Consider the following 12,864-nt stretch of genomic DNA (forward strand, 5'->3'; position numbering starts at 1 on the left):
TCACTTAGTATGATATTCTCTAGGTCCAACAATGTTGCTATAAATGGCATTATTTCATTCTTTTTTATGGCTGAGCAGTATTCTATCATATATATATATATATATATACATATATATATATACACACGTATATATATACACACACACACACATATATATATATATATATATATATATATATATGCCACATTTTCTTTATCTATTCATCTGTCCATGGACATTTAGTTTGCTTCTATGTCTTGGCTATTGTAAATAGCGTTGCTATGAACATTGGGGTGCATGTATCTTTTTGAATTATAGTTTTGTCTGGATATACGCCTAGGAGTGGGATTGCTGGATCATATGGTAGCTCTATTTTTAGTTTTCTGAGGGACCTCTGTACTGTTTTCTATAGTGGCTGCACCAATTTACATTCCCACCAACAGTTTTGGATCACAGGTGTTATAGCTAGATTTTTTTTTTTTTTTGCGGTATGCGGGCCTCTCACTGTTGTGGCCTCTCCCATTGCGGAGCACAGGCTCCAGACGCACAGGCTCAGCGGCCATGGCTCACGGGCCCAGCCGCTCCGAGGCATGTGGGATCTTCCCGGACCGGGGCACGAACCCGTGTCCCCTGCATCGGCAGGCGGACTCTCAACCACTGCGCCACCAGGGAAGCCCTATAGCTAGATTTAGACAGGGTTTCCCTGCCCTGACACTATTCACACTTTGGGCTTGGCCGATTTTCCAGGGTGTGCTGTTGTACAACATTTGGCAGCATCCCTGGCCTGTACTCTCTAGATGCCAGTGACACCCCTCCCCTCCCCCGCACCCGGGGTGTGACAATCAAAATTGTCTCCACACATTGCCTATTTTTCTCAGGGGGGAAATGCCCTTCATTGAGAACCGCTGATCTAGAACAGTCACCCGCGACCAGGAGGTTCCCTTGGGAATGAGAGAAGGGGCCTGGGTCCCGGAGCAGAAGGGGGCACACAACTGTGGACAGCCTACCTCTAGATTTATCCACGAGGAGACAGAAATATCCCTCCAGTCATACTTAATTCTAATGAAGTCAATTATCTATTTTCTTTTGAAATACAAACTACTGAAAATAAAGCTCAATAAAATTTATTTGGTTGGCAAGGGCAGACAAACAGAATGAAAAAGTATTGGAAAAGGTCATGGTTTAAGAAAGTTCGACTCAAATGTTCAGGGTTGGTTGATTAGTTGGGAGTCTTAGGTGAAAGAGACAGTTATACTTTTTACATGAGCTTAAGCAGAAAAGGTGAGCTCACAGAATCAAAAGGTGAGGAAGACAAGCAGGAATCAGTGAATTTATAGGGACGTCAGGGACATGAGCCTTCTACAGCGTACTGTCTGTCTCTCTCTACCTGTTCCACGTTCTCTCCTACTCCCAGGGGACTTTCTCCACACCGCAGGGAACGTGGCTACTGACAGCCTTGAACTCACATTTCAGCAGCTGCATCAGCGTGAAAGAAAGAAGTTCTTTCTCACGGGCTCCAGCAACTGCTGTCATATGACCTCCTGAATCAATCACTGTGGTAAAGTGCTGTGATTGTCCTAACCTGGCTCATGGGCCTCCCTCAGTGGCCAGGGGTTCAAGGTCTGTAACCAGAGGGTCAGGGTTGGGAGGTCGGCAGAGACTGGACAAAGATGACAGTCACTTTGCCACTCAGCTCACACACCCTCTTCTTCCCATATACACAATTCCAAGACTGTCCCTGCTTAAGAGAAAACCGCGTTGCTCAGACCTCCTTCCCATGGGAGACACCCGGAAGTCTATTGAATACCCTTCCCCCTCAGGTCTGGATGTACTCCTCATGACCTCACGAAGGGATAAATGTGCCACCCACACAGCACAGCCAATATGTAGCCGTTATGGGGAGGAGCAGGAGAAAAATAAAAATGTCCACTTAAAAAAGGGGAACGGGAACAGGAGATGGTGGCTGCTGGCTGCTGAGTAAGTGGGTACGCATGTTTGTTGAGTCACTGCCCTGGCCACGGGTGAGTCCTCGGTCACCCACTGTGGTCTCCCTGTACTCTGCTTGCTGGACCCTCCATCCAGGGCTCACCTCGGCCACACCTGAGGGGTACTGGGCAGGTTTTGCTGCTGGGGCTAGCTTGCCTTGAGGCCCCCTCCCTCCTGGCATGGGCTCTGGAGCTTGAGTTTGCCTTAAGGTTGATAATCATAAGCTTCTCCTTGTCCAGTCTGCAGTGTCTCTGGCAATAAAGCTTAATAAAACTCTCACTGGTTACATTTGAGGGAGCATCATTGACTGGTGAGTCGTGATGTTTGAGTCTGGCTCCAGCCTTGCATTACTGTCTCTTAGCCCATCCCCCTAATCCTCAGTTTAATGGCTTTGTCTGGCCTTTGCCTTGGATCCAGGGACAATTTCCTTTCTGTCAGGCCCTCCCCTAACATTTGTGGGGCTGGGGCAAGGACACCATGGTTCCCCTATTTTTTCTTTCCACTCAGCTCTGCTCTGCCTCATGCCCTCATGTGGTCAACTCAGAGAGCAAATCCAAGCTCTGTTTGCCCTGACCCTCCATCAGCCATCTCTCAGCAGCAAGGGGTCAAGGGGTGTGTAACTTCGGAGTGTAGGATCTACTCAGAAAAATAACGTAGGGAAGTGGCCTTCATGGGCCCAGGAAGCAGGCTGTAGGACACTTGGGAAGGACATTCTGTGATCTGAGGTGATTGAAGCATGGTCTAGAAGAAGGTCCCAGGCTCCAGGTGGACATATCCCCTGGGCCCGTGTTATTAGTCCCATGGGGAAGGACGTGGCCAGAGGAAGGTCAGACTAGGATACTTTAAAGCATGGGGTTGGGTTGGGGGGGAATCAGGACAGGACTTTTCTTGCTCAAGTCTAAAGCCAGTACTGTCTCTGTCCCCAGGTGGCTCCCTAGTAGTTGACACTTAATCATGGCTAGGAATTCCTAAACTTTTTTGGCAAGGGGTGAATTTATAATAGAAGGTAGTTAGCCTGGGGATCAGACTTCCCCATTTCTCTTCATCCTCCCAGATAGCAGTTTCCTACTCAGGACATTAATTTCGGCAAAGGGACAGAACTCAGCTAAGGAAGGGACCTCCCAGGGAGCCTGCTGGGTCAGATTTGGGGGATTGACAAGAAACTGGAGACTGCTGATGAAAATAGCGAATACCTCTCCCTTCATCTTGTCTCCCAGTCTCCCTCTGATCTACTTCATCGGTGGAAATCAACAGGCAAGGGAGAAATGGGGGTTGCAGAGTCCCAGTCCCGGCATCACAGAGCAGAGTGCAGAAGGGTGCATTTGGAACTGAGAACCAGTAGCTCGATAACGTGTACAGGAGGAGTGCACAGTTGTTCAACCCCAGGGATCTGTTGCATTTGCTAAAGGCAGAAAGACAATCTCAACAGGCCCGTGCATCCTGCTTTAATGTAAGCCCCCAAAAGTAGCCAGAGTACTCCAATGTACTAACGTTTTTCTGCCAAAGCCTTTTCTAAAGCTTTCGCCATGGGGACACATGGTTTGGGTCACAACATACTTCAGTTAATAGTTTAACCATGTATCAGGGATTATCAGATTCCCAGCCTGGGATGGGGATCTATGGGCATGCAGGCCCTCCCTCAGCTCCGCACCCCATCTTAGCTTATTTCATCTTCTAGGTATGTCACTTGCAATATTCTGTATCAGTTTTGGTTGTTGGTTGCAACAGCAGAAACAGATTCGGACTCACCTAAGTACCAAGTGAGTTTAATGGAAAGATATGGGGATAATTCACTATGTGAAAGTAATAGTAACCTGGCCTCAGGAGGTGGGCCGCGGGGAGAAGCCATGGTGACTCTGAGTACTTCAGAGCCTTTCTCCAGATCACTGTTGTCAGACCCAGCTCCAATTTCCTTCTATCCTGGATGTCTGCTCAGATTTCAAATTCCTGCAGGGCAGGATCTGATTGGCTCAGCTTGGGTCAGGTGGCTATTCCCTGGGCCAATCCCTGTGGCCAGGGGATTGGAGTATATGATAAACCAGGTCTGAGTCCTTTGACTTTCTGTGCCTGGGAGCAGGGTGTTGAGGCGGGCAGCCCCAAGAGAATCTCATGGATGGGGAAGAAACAGATTTCCTAAAGAAAGGGAGGTACTGTTAGCAGAAGAAGGTGGGAAGTATGTTGGGGAGATGAAAACAACAAATGGCCTTTAGGGCAGGCAAGCTGGGATTTCGAGGAGATCCCTTGAAGAGGGAGTAGGAGAAGAGGAAGTAAGCACATTCTAAATGGCGTGGAGGAGGAAAGCTGCTTCATACACTGCCCTGCTGGTATAGGCACACACCTGATTAAACTCCCTGGTCCTCACCTACTGCCTTTTCTCTCTTGTGTTTTCTACTGCTTTTTCTCTTCATGGTGATGTGCTCAGTGGGGAATGTGTTTTAATCATGCATTGTCCTTGCTTTCTTTTTATTTGTCTCTCCTCCTCTTTCCCTCCCTTTGCATGAGCACCGTCTTAGTTCTGGATGACCACCTTCTTGGATTTCCCATCAAAACTAATCTGTCTAGAATCTCTTTCCTATAGGATTTGCTCTTACCAGCTATTAGGTGGGAAGAGACCAGATAAACTAATTCCACTAGGGCTTTATTATCTGAGATCTTAATGAGTTGCTGCTGTCACAGCATAATGCTCTTTTACTGAGACTTCAATGGAGAAATTTCAGGCTCTATGGGAGGGAGCTGCTGGTGAAGGCATCTTAGGGTCTTGGTACCTCTTAGATCATGGAAGTGTTGGCCTGATCCAGTCCAGGTGTGACTGTGCTGATCCTGATGCCAGGTGCATGCATGCCCCTCAGGCACCTAACACTGATTCTTAGACCTCACCTCACAGCCTGGAAAGAAATAATGCTTTGCATCAAATTATAACACAGCATTAAGCACACAAAGTCTGTCTGCATTGGACTGTTTGACCAAATGTATTCCAGGGTGACAATCAAAAATGTTATCCAATGGTCTGGTAAGGGTATTGATCCATCAGATCCAGGATGCTGAGGAAGGGGCTCCTCAGGCTGCAGTGGGCCTGTGTGTTGGGGCCTTTGAGGGCCCTGTGATGAGCAGTGGTGGGCGGGGCTGCAGGTGATTGGATGAGGAAAGGAAGGTCAGAGGCGGGGCAAGTGGGACAGGTGTGGATGTTGAGGGAGGTCCCCAGTAGAAGGAAAGAGAAGCACAAGACTTCCTTACACAATGAGTGGAGAGGTAGAGGCAGGGGGAGGGGCAGGGCCTGGGGAATCACAATGTCATCCTTCTTCTCTTGGCTTTTTTTGTGTCTATGTAAAATCTGGTTGGCTATTTCTAGCTCATTCTTACAGATGAAAAGCAGTAGCCCATTAGGGTGGGCAAGATGAACTCTGTGCCATCTCCTTGGCTAAGGGTAAGAGCGAGATGGGAATGACGGTCAATATGGGCTGACTTGGTGCATGTAAGTTTTGTGCACCTAAAGGAAATAAATTCTCCACCACAGGCATTTCCTTTCGCCCCTGACCACCTTCTATATACACCGTCTACACTGCCAATCTCAGGGCCCATCAAAACATGGCCCCTTGGTAAGAGCATCATTTTCTGGGACCCTAGCAGTTTTTCTGGAAAGGCTAGTAGTCAGGGGATCCAGGAGGAACCCAAATGAGCTTCCAAGACCAAGTCCAGGTGATTCAGGGAGGGAATGTGTCAGAAAAAGAGCAGAGTCACACCTCCTCCAGGAAACCATCCTTAATGACTCCAGCTTCCATGGATCTCTGAGTTTTCTGAGTTTGCAGTCACTTTTACACAGGAAGGCACACTAGAACCATTTGTAGAGTCACTAAAGATTCAGTAGGTCCAGGATGGGATGGGAACAATTGCATTTTTCAAAGGCTATTATGCATAATTCTGATAAATGCCCTTGGTTGAGAAGCATTGTAGAGCATTTATAAGAGGCGCCTAGGAACAGAACTTGCAAAATGGAGCCCATAGAAGAAATTTAGCTGCCAAATGAGCTTTATTTGGCTAGCATAGTGTTTAAAAAATCTGAATGTGAATGCTTTTAGGTGGGGGTGTGCAATCTTCAATTTGCCAGTCTCCCACTATTCCCTAGTGCTCCATTCTTTTCATTGCCTGTGACTGATGGGCACTAGTACATCTGGGTGATGGCATCCCTTACACGGGCACATTGGGAGGCACCCCACTTCTTCCAGTGGTGCTGCCCTAGCTCTGAGTGTTTCTGAGGGTCCTTTTCAGGTACTAACTTCAGAATAACTTCATACCACACACAAGAAAATCAGTCTCCTCCTCTGTAGCTATATAATAATTATTTTAAAAAATGACACACTTGCTGTGCACAGGCTAGTCCTGGAAATGTATAACATTTTACCTGAAATTGACATTTAGTCTTTGAACCCACAGATTTTAGATAAAGACTCCAGAATTAGCTAGCGATGTAATAGAGGAAAGGCTTTTTACCCATTCATTCTTTCAAAGGGAAGAATGAATTCTCCGGAAGTGAGTTCTGACAACTCAGTGCCGTTTGAGTTGCCATGGAGGCTTTATGCACCATTAAGAGCCCAGGGCGGGCTTCCTTGGTGGCGCAGTGGTTGAGAGTCCGCCTGCCGATGCAGAGGACACGGGTTCGTGCCCCGGTCTGGGAAGATCCCACGTACTGCGGAGTGGCTGGGCCCGTGAGCCATGGCCACTAAGCCTATGCATCCGGAGCCTGTGCTCTGCAACGGGAGAGGCCACAACAGTGAGAGGTCCGCGTACCGAAAAAAAAAAAAAAAAAAAAAAAAAAAGAGCCCAGGGCTTGGGCATGGTCTAGCCCACCATTGCCCAATAGAAATAAAATGTGAGTCACAAATGCGAGTCATATATATAATTCAAAATTTTCTAGTGGCCACATTAAAAAATTTTTTTAAGGTAAAATTAATTTAGTAATATATTTTATTTAACCCATTGTATCCAAAGTATTGTCATCTCAACTTTTAATCAATATAACAAAATTATTGAGGGACTTCTCTGGTGGTCCAGTGGTAGAGAATCACTTTACAATGCAGGGGACACTTTTTCTTAAAAATAATTATTTATGGTTATAGGAAACAAATTTAAAACAAATTTGCATACATGTTTTGTTGCTGTGATATATGAGAGAGTGATCAATAAAAGACTGTCAAGCATAAAAATATCAACGTATTACATCGGGATAAAATTCTGTGGGAGAAGTGAAATGGAAATATAATTTCAAAGAGTAAAAGGAATGATGTAAAATGTCTGATTGTTAAAGAGCTTGTCTTGTACTTTTAAAATGGATGATGGTGGCTGTCACATCATAATGATATTTTTTTCAACATCTTTATTGGAGTATAATTGCTCTACAATGGTGCGTTAGCTTCTGCTGTATAACAAAGTGAATCAGCCATATGTATACACATAGCTCCATATCCCCTCCCTCTTGTGTCTACCTCCCACCCTCCCTATCCCACCCCTCTAAGTGGTCACGAAGCACTGAGCTGTTCTCCATGTGCTATGCAGCTGCTTCCCACCAGCCACCCATTCTACATTTGGTAGTGTATATATGTCCATGCCACCCTCTCACCTTGTCTCAGCCCACCCCTCCCCCTCCCCGTGTCCTCAAGTCCACTCTCCACGTCTGCGTCTTTATCCCTGTCCTGCCCCTAGGTTCTTCAGAACCATTTTCTTTTTTTTTTTTTTAAAGATTCCATATATATGTGTTAGCATATGGTATTTGCTTTTCGGGGATGCGGGTTTGATCCCTGGTCAGGGAACTAAGATCCCACATGCTGCAGGGCAACTAAGCCTGCGTGCCACAACTACTGAGCTCGCGAGCCTCAACTAAAGCCCGTGTGCCGTAAACTACAGAGCCCATGCGCTCTGGAACCCACACGCCACAGCTACAGAGCCCACGTGCCCTGGAGCCTGCGCGCCACAGCTAGAGAAGAGAAAACCCACACGCCGCAACTGGAGAGAAGCTCGCGGACCACAACAAAGAGCTTGTGCGCTGCAACGAAAGATCCTGCACGCCTCAGTGAAGATCCTGTGTGCCGCAACTAAGACCCGATGCAGCCAAAAATAAATATAAATAAATAAATAATAAATCTTAAAAAAAATTATCGAGATATTTTACATGTTTTTGGTCCTTCATGTTTGAATCCAGTGTGTATTTTATACTTAAAGCCCACCTCAATTTGGGCTAGCTTTATTTCAAGTGCTGTGTGTTGCTATCACAGATCTAGCCTCTTGCTGAGAGGACCACCTGGGGTCTCAGAATGTAGAAAGTCCTCCTTGTTGGATTGGCTCCTCTTGTGGCCGGCCCGTGTTGTTGCCCTAAGCTGTGCTTGCTCCTGGGTCACTAACTCATGTCCTGGCTGCTATTATTTCCTTGGTCTGATGGACTTAATTTTACCCAGGTTTCCTGGTATTGTGCCAACTTTCCTCTGTGCTTCATTTCTATCCCTTCAAGTCCTTGCATGTCACTGTGCTATAATTCAAAGCTTCTATGGGCTAGGATCCCACGGACCCAACCCAAACAGGAAAAAACTGGATTTCTCATTGTTTATTTGGAACCAAGAAGTAGAAAATGTCGGACATTTGTTTTCAGTGTTTCATTGAGCTGGAACTGCACTGAAACTCAGCTGTTTCCAAAAGGGCCTTCCAACATGGAATGATTTTAGAGGATTCAACTGTTGGATTAAAAGGGATGATTAGAACATGAATGGACCCTAAGCTTCCTTTGCTTTGATCATTATCACTGGTTGTCTCACCCTTTGTTTAGAATCCTATTAGTCAGAGGCTATAAAACCTTGTATGAGGCTGGGGTATCTAAAGTACTGTGGAAATATTTCAGTAAGTATTCAACAAAGTATCACTGTGTAAAAGGTATTAGTTTAGGTCTCTGTCCCAAATCTTTGTGAATCCCAAAATAGACGGCTTTGTCTGTCACCACGGCCTCTCTCCAGTGTGGTCTGGGCACAAAGGTACTGTATGCTGTATAGTGGTACCATATACCACTGAGGCAGGAATGTTGGCGCCTGTCCAGTAGCCATTCCTCTGGCTTTTGCTGCAATATGGCAGAACTCAGTTGCAATAATAAAGGCTGACAAGTGTCCTGCTTTCCCAGACTCCTTTGTAGCCAGGAATGGCCATATGACCCAGTTCTGCCAAAAGGACTTAGGGGAAAGTATTTTTATTTTTTTAATAAACTATTTTATTTTATTTTATTTTATTTATTTTTAGCTGCATTGGGTCTAGTTGCTGCACGTGGGCTCTTGTTGCCGCGTGTGGCGAGTGGGTACGCGGGCTTCTCATTGTGGTGGCTTCTCGTTGCGGAGCACAGGCTCTAGGCGAGTGGGCTTCAGTAGTTGCCCGCTGAATAGGCGCTGTCCAGGAGGTAGCTCATGGGCTCTAGAGTGCAGGCTCAGTAGTTGTGGCGCATGGGCTTAGTTGCTCCATGGCATGTGGGATCTTCCTGGGCCAGGGATCAAACTTGTGTCCCCTGCATTGGCAAGCGGATTCTTAACCACTGCGCCACCAGGGAAGTCCCAAGGGAAAGTATTTTTGGAGAGCTTTGGGAAAGATGTTTCTCCCTGATAAGAAGAGAGAAAGTGAGAGAATGACTCTCTTGCAGCTCTGGTTTCCTCCTTCTTCGTGATGTGGTTGTGATGTTTGCAAATAAGGCAGCTGTTTTGGAACCATGAGATAACAAACCTGAGGATGAAAGTGAAACCATCTGAGGATGCTGAGAATGATGATGGGTGGAAAGAGGACACATCCTTGATGACATCCTTGAGCAGCTACATTGAACTTGGAACAGAACTTCCTACTTTTAGGATGCTGTTTAAACCACTTTTTGTCAGTTATTCTGTTGCTGGCAGCCAAAAGCATCCTGACTGCTATGCATGCCTGATATTTAATGATATGTTCCTGTTTTCTGTTTTTTTGGAAAGAAGAGGTTAGTGGAATACTCTTCCCTCAAACTTGTCACTTGGTATCTCTCATCCTCATCAACACACTCCTCCATCTACTCAATTACTTGTCAGTTCACCTCATAAGGCTCTTGTTGAGGGAAGAAATTATGACTGTCTGGTGCACTATTGTAGTCCTGGTTCCTGTTATGTAATAACCAGTCATTCAATAAATATTTGCCAATTGAAGAATGAATGGGTCTGTCCAGGAGGTAGAATCCTTAGAGTGTGGCTGTTGCCTAGAGGTGAGGGAGTGAGTCAGGGTTGGCACAGTGTTTCTGGCTTGTGCGGTGGGCTGGAGGGTGCTGCCTCCACCATGAGCCACCATGGGAGGGAGCAGAATAGTTGAAGGAGTGGAATTTTGTCCTAGATGTGTTGAAACTGTGGGGACATTTTTGGCATGGTCCCTGTAGACGGTTGGACATAGGGTCTGGGTTGGAGCTTGAGAAAGATGGGCTTGTTCAGGTAGAGTGTGGAGCATGGGAAGAGAATGACCCTCCATTTCCATGGACTTCTCTCCATCCTCCCTGCCACCACTGGAGTCCAATCCAACCTCCTCTCTTCCGCACTATTGCAGTGGCCTTCTAACTTGTTTTCTGAGTTCACTCTGATGCTTTTTCCCTTCATCATGCTCTAGCCACACTGATCTTCTTTCCCTCTGTGAGAGCACCAATCTCCTTCAGATCTCAAGGCTTAAAGGCCATGAGGACTTCTTCCACCAAGAACTCTGTTCCCTCCATCCTCTACCTTCCTCCACCTGCGCAACTCCAGTCTATTTTTTAGGTCTCAGCCTAAATGTCATGTCCTCAGGGAGGCCTTCCCTGACTACCCCCACCCCGACCCACCTTTGTAGCCTCAGGAATTTAACTTTGTTGGAACACCATGGGTGATTTGCTTTTTGGTGACATATACTGTCAAATAAAACTTTAAAAGACTTATGTATCTGAAGTAAATTATTAACTAAAATGAGAAATGTAACTATCGAGGATCAGAAACTCATGAGTGTGGACAAGTACATTTTTCCTCTGGAAGACAAATCTACACAGGAAGCCAGATAGCTTGTGCATACAGGATTATATAAGAGGCATTTGCTGCTTGATTAAATGATCATTAGCTAAACCATGATACCCCAGTGCATCCTTTTCCACCACAGAAATCTCCCTTGATACCTGTTCTTGGACCACCACCCCCTGTGCTGAAGACCCCTGCATATGTTATGTTTGCCTCCAAATCCTAAGTTTCAGTGGTTGACCTGCTACTGCATCAGATTTAAGCTTGCTTCAGCTATGTTAACACCTACCTGGTTAATACTTAATAAGGTTAAGGTCAGATCAGGAAGTATTCTTTTCTTTTAGATGACTTTGCATATGTCTGCTCTGACCTATTATATGTATTTCATAGTTCAATTTTAAGAGCCATGAAAGCAGACTATTGTAGGACTTATATTCACTTCTTTAAGAGTCTTTCATTCACTATATTTGTTTAGATTCCTTCAAGATCTGCATTGCTGATTTTTTTAGCAAACGGAACTCTGTAGCTATGAATCTACAAGCCTTTTGATGGTCTGGGGGGTTGTCAATGCACGTTCAAGAAGGATATTTAACTCTAAAGATTAAAGTTTTTTGGAAGGAAGTTGTTAGATAAGGGGGAGGCTGAACACAGTCACATATATAAAACCTCGTTCTATACTTAACAAGCTTGAAAATATTCTTGCAAGCTTGTTTGTAAGAAGCCCCATTGGAAATTCCTGATCTCCTGGAGCTTAACCTTCCAATCTCAACATATTCCACAGTAATCAAGTGTCTGGGTAGCAAGAAAATTGGCACCTGTAACTCAGAAAGGTATATAGTGTCTGGAGTCTTTAGCAAAAGAGCCTCAAAACCTTCTCTCTGTTTTCTACCTCATACCAAAGGAGGCAGATCACTCTTGTAAAATTTATTATCTTGAAACGATAGGTGGGAGTGGTTTTGTTTTGACAAGAGAGCACTCCAAGGGTCCAAGTCATTGTGGCTTCCTTTTGCTTCCTGTTTGGGCAGCTTTTTGAAACTGGTTGGACTAACTTTCCATTTTTAGTGTGTTTTCTTTCAAATATGCTAACCATGGGTGAAAGGGGGCAGAGACAAGCACTGGCCTTCACCCTTGGGGGGTGACATTCTGAACAGTAGTTTGTCCTAGAACACTGACCCCTGAGGCAGGTCATGGCCCAGGGTCAGTCCTGATGGGTACCCAGGGCCTGTCCGGGAATGCATGGAAGCTGGCTCTCAGGATATTCTTCTCCAAGTGTTAGGAGAGGGCCCTGAACATCTGTAACTGTCCTCAGTAATGCATTTTAATTCTTGAGTGAGGAGATCAATGGATAGTTGAGGGGGTAACCAAGGGGATGGGCTTATAAATCTGAAATTGAACAGGGTTTTCTCAACTATGCATCTGGTGAGACTACGAAGTATAAGAAAGGGATAAGGATTCTAGTACATTGAAATATAAGCAATACATACCTATGCGTGTGATTGTTAATGTACACAATGGCTATAAAAGGCATATATGACTTCTAAACAAAATTTACACAAAACTGAGCTGTGTGTATAATTTATTCATATTCTTACATAGAAATTTGTCATACAGGCAATAGAAAAGAATACAAGCGCTCCCTAGGAAAATCAATAAAATATTCAATAAAATTATTAGGATAATACTTAGCAACAAAAATAGCTTGAGAAAATGAATACTATTTAAATTAGACAATGTACAAGGTTTTAAAATATTTCTATTTACAGGTCTGTGTGAGCACGTGCGAAAAGGATGTGTGGTCAGCCCACTAGGGCTTCCCTGTGAACACGGACTTGGAGACACTGAGAGACTCTGGTTCCCTCAACCATGCCCCAGGGTCTCCAGTCCT

The sequence above is a fragment of the Kogia breviceps genome, chromosome 15 (assembly GCF_026419965.1).
Source record: "Kogia breviceps isolate mKogBre1 chromosome 15, mKogBre1 haplotype 1, whole genome shotgun sequence".
In the NCBI taxonomy this organism is placed as follows: Eukaryota; Metazoa; Chordata; class Mammalia; order Artiodactyla; family Physeteridae; genus Kogia; species Kogia breviceps.